Raw genomic sequence first — 7,888 nt, 5'->3', positions numbered from 1 at the left:
TGGGAGTATAGTGAACGCAATAGGTCTTCTCCCAAGAAAAATGTAAAAGAATAACATAGATGGCGTTTGTATATAATATCAAGGTAATCCTGAAGCTCTTGTTCATGGGCACTCAAATGAGGACTCCCTACCCAAAATCCCAAATCACTAATGCCAAGGGAGCAGTTACTCAGCAATAATTTAAGTAGGAAGAGTGCTCTGACCCAGTGGGGCAAGATGGAGAGGAATCCTTGACTGCGATTATTTCATCATGTTGCCCAAATAGATTGGGAATATAGTTAGATTTCCTGTGGTGTCCCAGCAGTCAGGACAGCTGAGTTCCTAATGAACTGGGCAGTTTAGCAACTGATTAGTTCACGAGTGCATCAGTAATCCACAGAATGCCTCAAAATGGCAGGATATTTTGGACTTCGTAAGTTGAATAGGATGCTAACACTGCCAAGGAAAAAGTGAATCATAGGAATAACTCATATACAATCACTGACTGGAGAGCTGAGGGTTATTGGCTACATAATGGCCTTGGTGCACTGTGATGGGAAGGATCCCAAATATTTCATTGAACAGGATACTGATACTGTGGATTAATGAGAGCTGAGCTTTAGTCTACTTGTTTGTAAAGGCTTCATAATTAAGGTGAGTTTAAATGCTTGCTCATCTCATCTATAAAACACTAATACAAATATTGTTGGAGATAGATGGACAGGGCAAGCAACTTACATTCTACGAAATGAACTATAAAAAATTAAATGCAAGGTAGAAAATATTACATTCCTTAAGAGGTAGAAAATGCCAGGAAGTCTAGAGGAATGAATTTATTTTTGGGGGTGAATTTGGATGAGTGGTGAATCAGCACAGATTTGTAGAGGTGGCTTTGAGAGATGGGTTCTAGGGATGGTAAGAAAAGGAGAAAGGAGCATTTTAGATGAAGGGAGTGTTATTCTCAGAAAGGTGAGTAAGTTTGGAGAACATGGCATGTGTAGGAACTTGATTTTTCTATCGTAAACCTTTTTTTCCTCTAGTCTTCACCTCAGTAAGTGTTATCACTGTATCCACCCTCTCGGGTACCCATGCCAACCTTGGAGTCATCCTTGATCCCTCCCTGTAGGAGGGAATGACTGACATCCACTAAAAGATACAGAATTTATTGGTTTCTTTCCATTGCAAACACCATTTCCATGCCACTAATATTTCTTACCTGGTTAACTGCTATAACTCCTATCATATCACTTTCCGCTCCCTTTTCCGTCTTTTACCCCACCCCCACCCCACCCTGCTGCTCTGCTTTCATTCTTAATATAGCAGCTACAGTGGTTTTGTGGGGTTTTTTTAAATTTACCACCCCTGCCCCAGTTGTCTGCTCTGTCTGTCCATTTGCTGTGCATTCTTCTGTGTCTGCTTGTCTTCTTAGGTGGCACCTGGAACCAATCCTTAGGGCTAGAGTGGAAGAGAGGGGCTCAATCTCTTGCGCCACCTAAGCTCTCCGGGTCTACTGTGTCTCTTATTGTCTCTCTTCTGTATCTGTTTTCGTTGCATCATCTTGCTGCTCCAACTCTCTACATAGTGGGTCGTCAGCTCTCGGCAGCAGGGACCAGCTAGCCTTCACCAGGAGGCCTCAGGACTTAAACCCAGGGACTCCTATATGGTAGACGGGAGCCCAATTGCTTGAGCCACATCTGCTTCCCTCTTACTACTTTTAACTAGACTTTTCTTAATTGGGAACTTACCCTGTTAGTGAAGTCCTTTAAATGTTTTTTAGAGCTTTGAGAAAGATGTTTCTGCCAATTCTTGCTGATTGTTTAAAGATTCCATGAGGGGGAGCTCTGAAGTGTCTCACTCTACCATCTTGAACCTCTCTCTTTTTTTTTAAATCAAAATTTTATTTGCACGTGATTCAGATCAAGTAGTATAACAGGACAGTGAAAACCCAAGAATCACAAAACACACCTACCTCCTTACCAAGTTTAGTTCCCCAACTGGAGAACTTTACTTGGAATGCTTGAACTGTTTTTTTTTTTTTTTCCTTCTCCTGGTGGTTGCTTCCATTTGTCTCGATAGTATGTTTATACCAGTTTATTGATTTCTTAATTTTAGACCTAAAAGCTTTCCAGACTGACAGGATTTAGCTCACAGTATTCCTTACTTCCTCTCCACCCTACCCTCCTTCTGATATAACAATACTTTTGATGCTATAGGTTTCCTTTTCAATGTTTTCATTTTTATATCTTATTCCATGGGCTGTAGGCTATATTTCTTGGCTTTCTACTGTGAAAGATGAATATATATTAACCCCTATCCTTCCCTTTGACAACTCCTTCCTCTAACTCTCAACTTTTGTCAACTGTGTTCTTATAGTTACTTCATCAAGTTTGATAACATTTGCATTCTGTTTTATAATCATTGTTAATAATCTTCCCAGCTTTATCTATAGGTTGATCTAGTTCACTGCAGATCCAAATTTATACTATGATTACATTTCCTTATATAGCCTTTTGTTTTCCTGGAATTTCTAATTATGTATTTTCCTTGTACTTTAGCCTTTATTATAGCCTCAATTGTTTTAATATATCATTATATCCATTATATCAAGTATTCTATAGCATCTTCCAATGCCCATCTATCATTTTGGAACTAAGCTAATCTGAAATGAATCCATTATTTTCTATATTCCAGGTATGGCTTCCATTGCTTTTTGCTTAACTCTTACGTTGGGTTCCCTGGAATACATGGAAGTTCTCTATGTTTTATTACAAATTCTTTGATAGTTAAATGCATTGTAAGTTTCTTCTCCAGTCTCTTTCTTAGTTGGTAATACCTTTTAAAGCATTTCTACTTGTAAATTTAGAACTTAATTCAAACAGCTCCTTTGTGAAAACCAAATATTCCCCTCCCCCCCACATGATGTTACTTGTTCTATCCTCTAAGATACAGTAACAGTTTCTACAAACCTTCATTCAGTTAGTCTCCCCTACAGGAAAGATATCTTTGTTTAGTCCTGGCACTTGGCCATAGTAGGTACCCAATAAATATTTTCTGAAAGAAATTATACCTTTCAGATTGTAGCCATTTCTTTTCATGACTGTTATGATGTCACTCTATATTGTTCAGTGGTCTAGTCACAGATTACATAATTCTAATTTAAGCAGAAAAGGAGATTTTCAAAGGATAGCTTACAAAATTGTTGAAAAGGCTGGAGAAAAAGTCTTGATGTAAATCTTCCAGGAATGTTCCAAAATAAATACTACAGAGAAGACCTAATAAGGAAACTGCTGCTGCTGCTGCTGCTGCCACCATCAAATACTGAAAGCCTGGGGCCTAACTTTGACCTAACAACTACTGACCCCAAAACTTGGCCACCTCTGCTGCTACCCTAACTGGCAAGTGGAAGTTCAGGGTAGATCCTATTTGCTCATATTTGCTCACGTCTAAATCTTAAGTCTTCTGCAGGTGAATCCAATTATTGGAATCTAAGTCATAGGTCTGCATCCTAGCTGTAAAACAGAATGGGAATTTGAATTCTGATTTCTCTATTGGGAGGTGGGACTAATGTGGAAATTTCCCCCCAAATACAGAAAAGATGGCAGGCAAACTAGTATGACAGCTGCCATTACACCTTCCTATATTGCCTCATCAATATGACACTGCAATATAACTGAGAGTGTGAGGTTTTGTGTGATCTATGTATCTTTTTTAAAACAAGATAGTTAAAAAAGGGGGAAAAAAGTGAGAACTTCTGGGAATCCAGTCTTTCCTTGCTCATTTTGATTTGACATACTTTAAGTCATTAAAAGAGGCACTTAAGCTATATGGACAGGTAGTATACCCAGATAAGGCAACACATTCTTACCGTCTTAACCTTTTAGTTGCTTCTTGTTTTTGGCTGATCTCTAAGTTCACCATTTTGTTCCACTTCGAAAATGCTGTTTCAGAAGTTACTCAGTCATTGATTTGGCTTCCACTGGATCCTGCAATATGCCAGAACCAGGCAGTACAGGGCAGAGATTGAATATGTAGAGAGAGGTAGGACTGAAATTTTAATAACTTAAAATTGTATAGCATGGTCCATTTTCTAAAACCCTTTCTCATTTATTTCATTTGATCCCCTCAACAACAATACACATACATGTAATTTTGGTTTTGCAGATTAAAAATGATAGGCTCAGGGAAATGGATGTGGTCAACCAATTGGGCTCCTGTCTACCATTAATGAGATCTAGGGTTCGATGCCCAGGGCCTCCTGGTGAGGGCAAGCTGGCCCACACAGAGTGCCAGCCCATGTGGGAATGTCACCCTGCACAATTGTGCCATCCTGCGTGGGAATGCTGCCCAGTGCAGGAAAAGGTGCCCCACGCAGGAGTGCCAGCCCACGCAGCAAGATGATGCAACAAGAGACAGAGGAGAGAAAATGTAGCAGAACGGAGTTGAGGTGGCAAAGAGAGTAATCGCTTCTCTCCCATTCTGGAAGGTCCCAGGATCCGTTCCCGGAGCTGCCTAATGAGAATACAAGCAGACACAGAAGAACACAAAGCAAATGGACACAGCAGACAATGGGGGGAAGGTGGGAGGGGGGGGATAAATAAATCTTAAAAAAAACAAATGATAGGCTTACAGGTTTTCATTCTAGGATGGGGGTTAGCAGATAATCAAGGGGAGACTAGAATGATCCAAATTGTAATGGATTATTAGAGTTGGAGATAGCAGTATGAACTCATGTTTAGTTGATATAGATAGTATATAGATACATGTATATACATGGGTTAGAAGACACATGTATTTCCTTGTTTTGTAGCTGAGGGCCTAGAAGCAGAAATACCCTAGAAGCAACAAATACACCTAGGACCCATATCTTGGTTTCTAATACCATTCTCCAGTAAAAAGAACCAGCTTCTAGGATGATAGCAAGAAATATACAAGATGAGCCTGGAACATCTTGTGCCAGAAAGTAAGGACATGTTCAGGATACACACACATACACAATGATGGGTGTATATTAAAAGGGACATAGGAGCCAAATGAAAGGTCCCAAGAGGCAAAGCTGGAACAATTTGAGAAACAAAATAAAGTAGTATGAGAATGCCCACAGTATAAATATCCATGAGTCTCTATTGATATAAATAAATGATTAAAAAAATAAACATGGGAGAAAAGACAAATTTCTCTTGCAGATAAGTTTCAAATAATTTATGTAAGATACTCTGCCCTGAAGGAGGGGCACAATGCACTCCTTAAGTACCAGCTGTGCATAGTGACTTCATTCCACAGAGTACAGTATAGAAAAGGTGAGAAAAATAACTTATACAGTAAAGAAACCTGACAACCTCAGCCAGGTAATCGAAGTCAACATCACCGGTGAGAAGTCATGTTGATAGTATGAACCCTTGGTATGTGATGAGAATGGCAATTTACCTCTGTGATCTTCCTTCTCATGACACATTAACCCAGTCTAATCATGAGAAAAATATCACACAAATCCTAATTCAGGGGCCTTTTATAAAATACCTGACCAGTACTCCTCAAACTGTTAAATTATGAAAAACAAGGATAGTCTGAGAAACTGAAGGCCAAGAAAACCTAAGGAGGCCTAATGACTAAATGTAATATGATATCCTGGATGGGATCCTAAAACCAGAAGAACATTAGGTGAAATCTAAGGAAATTTGAATAAAATATGGACTTTAGTTAATGATAATGTGTCAGTATTGGTTCATTAATTTTTAAAAAATTACCATATTAATGTAAGATGTTAATAGAGGAAACCGGGTGCAGGGTGTATGCGGACTCTACTACGTTTGCAATTTTTCTCTAAATTTAAAATTGTTCTAAAAATTTTTTTTTAAGTGTATTAAAAATGAAACAAAACAAACAACAAAAAAAGATAGGTTTACATTGACTAGATGGCTAGACCCAGGTCAGAGTCAGGATTAGAATCCCCGTCATTTGAATCTAAGTCTTTTTATTACTCCAGAGCTTCTACCACTATCACTGGGAAGGCAGCGTGGAGTGTGTGTGAGTGTGCGTGTGTGTATGGGAGGTTACTGGGGGCAGGATGGGAGGAGCTAGTAAGCACTATAAAACCAAGTCATTTAAGAAGATCAATCGCAGTATGAAGCAGGTGAATGCTGTGTATTTGGGCAGAAAGTATTTCCAGGTCCAGAAAAACCAATGAATTGAAGAAATCAGGTACCATAGAGCGAGGCATAAAGATAGAGAGTCTGGTCAAATAGCAGTAGTCTGGACACAGGCTGGAAGACTGGGGAACAAGGAGCCAGAAACACAGCCAGGTATTTTAGGCAAGATTTTAGAATCTAGAATAAAAAGTAATAGGTACTAGGAATAAAAATAATAGTAGTGATAATTTGCATTTACCATACACTTCATACTTAAATTCTATTGCATATGCTACCAATTGCTTTTGAATTAATTATACTTTTTAAATTAAGTACTGTATTTTTATCTTCCTTGCCTGGGGCAGCCTTAAAGTGTGGCTAGACCTAAGCACATCCATGATGGGGAGCTAGGAGAACTGGCTGGAGATGGGGAAATGAAGGGGTTGGGGAGCCAGCAGGTCCTGACGCCTGCCTTCCATCTTTCATGTCTTTCAGGCCAGGCTTACTCTATTCTTGGCTTTTTTTTTTTCCCTTCCCTCTGCTTCATAGCCTAGTTCCCTCATGCTGTTTCTCTATGTGTTCTTTAATTATAACCTCACATCCATACCACCACTTGGATCTTTCAGTGGATGATCTGGGGTCCTTCCCACCCATCCAAGTCACCCTGTGCCCTGTACTTAGATTAGTCCTCTGAAACACATTCATTCTGAGATATCTAAACCTTATATACTATAGCCAGTAAGACAGTACTTTGCCTCTGCCTTTGATACTGGGCCAATCTTACAGAACTAGAATTGCTACTTTATATGACTATACCACAGACTGCCCTTTCTAGCCTTTGGCCATCCCCTTGCTGTGAGCTCCCACAGACCAGGGACACATTTTATCCATCTCTATATCTTTATTATCTTAAATGCTGGCCCTAAATAATTTTTTTTCTATTTGAATAAAGCAATGACCCCTATTAAAAATTGCTGGTCTCCCCAAATCCTCTTCCCTGTTTAGTTTTTCATATAAACTTTGACATTGTTTTCATTCAAAAACAACCTACATAAAAATGTTCACAATTGTAAAGGAATAATTGAAAACTTTATCAATTAAAAAAAAAATACACCCACAATGTCTTCAAGCTAATTCTTTATGATGGGGGAATCCTAAAACCTGGGAAGTAGTAACTGTTGTAGGTTTCCGCACTTTACTAATGACAAAGCCACAAAGTGCTTGGGCCTGTGAATTTTCACTTGTAAGTAGTAAAGGCTGCCCTTCAGGGCTTCCTCTTTTTCTCTGGCTTTTAAGTCTCCTTTTTTTTTGGAATGAGAGAAGGTAAGGTCAAGGGTAAAAAAACTTTCCCTTTCTCAGTTCCACTATTTTCCTCCTCCTAAGGCCCAGAGTATTTGAATGATTGAAAGCATGTGTTCAGAAATTATAAGAGAATAATCCCAGTTTCTTTTTTTTCCCCTGTCATTTAAAAATACACACTCATGCTCATTAGGTCCTTTCAGTTTTTTAGCTTTTTCTCGATATACTCACTGATCATCCAACAGTCCTGGGAGGTAAGTGTTACATGAAGAGTGAGAAAACAGGCACATCACCTTATATAAGGTGTGAAGAAATTGCAAAGCATAGATTACAGGCTTTCTAAATCTCACTCCTGTGCCCTTTCCGTTGTTGGTCAACATGTTTTCTCCTTTTATGTCTGGGTGAAGAAAGAGGGAGATGCCCAGAGACAGGAAAGAATTTGATTTTAGTATTTGAAAGAACAGAGACTTCTGCAGGGCTTTGGA

General features: G+C 39.0%; 1 protein-coding gene across 1 annotated transcript in view; it reads right to left on the bottom strand.

Annotated features, from left to right (window-relative positions):
* LOC131278011 (uncharacterized) overlaps window positions 1-7,888 on the bottom strand; it is a 43,088-nt gene that overhangs the window by 35,073 nt on the left and 127 nt on the right. The window lies entirely within an intron of this gene.

The sequence above is a fragment of the Dasypus novemcinctus genome, chromosome 3, assembly GCF_030445035.2.
Source record: "Dasypus novemcinctus isolate mDasNov1 chromosome 3, mDasNov1.1.hap2, whole genome shotgun sequence".
Taxonomy (NCBI): domain Eukaryota; kingdom Metazoa; phylum Chordata; class Mammalia; order Cingulata; family Dasypodidae; genus Dasypus; species Dasypus novemcinctus.
This window is presented reverse-complemented; position numbering and strand designations above follow the sequence as displayed.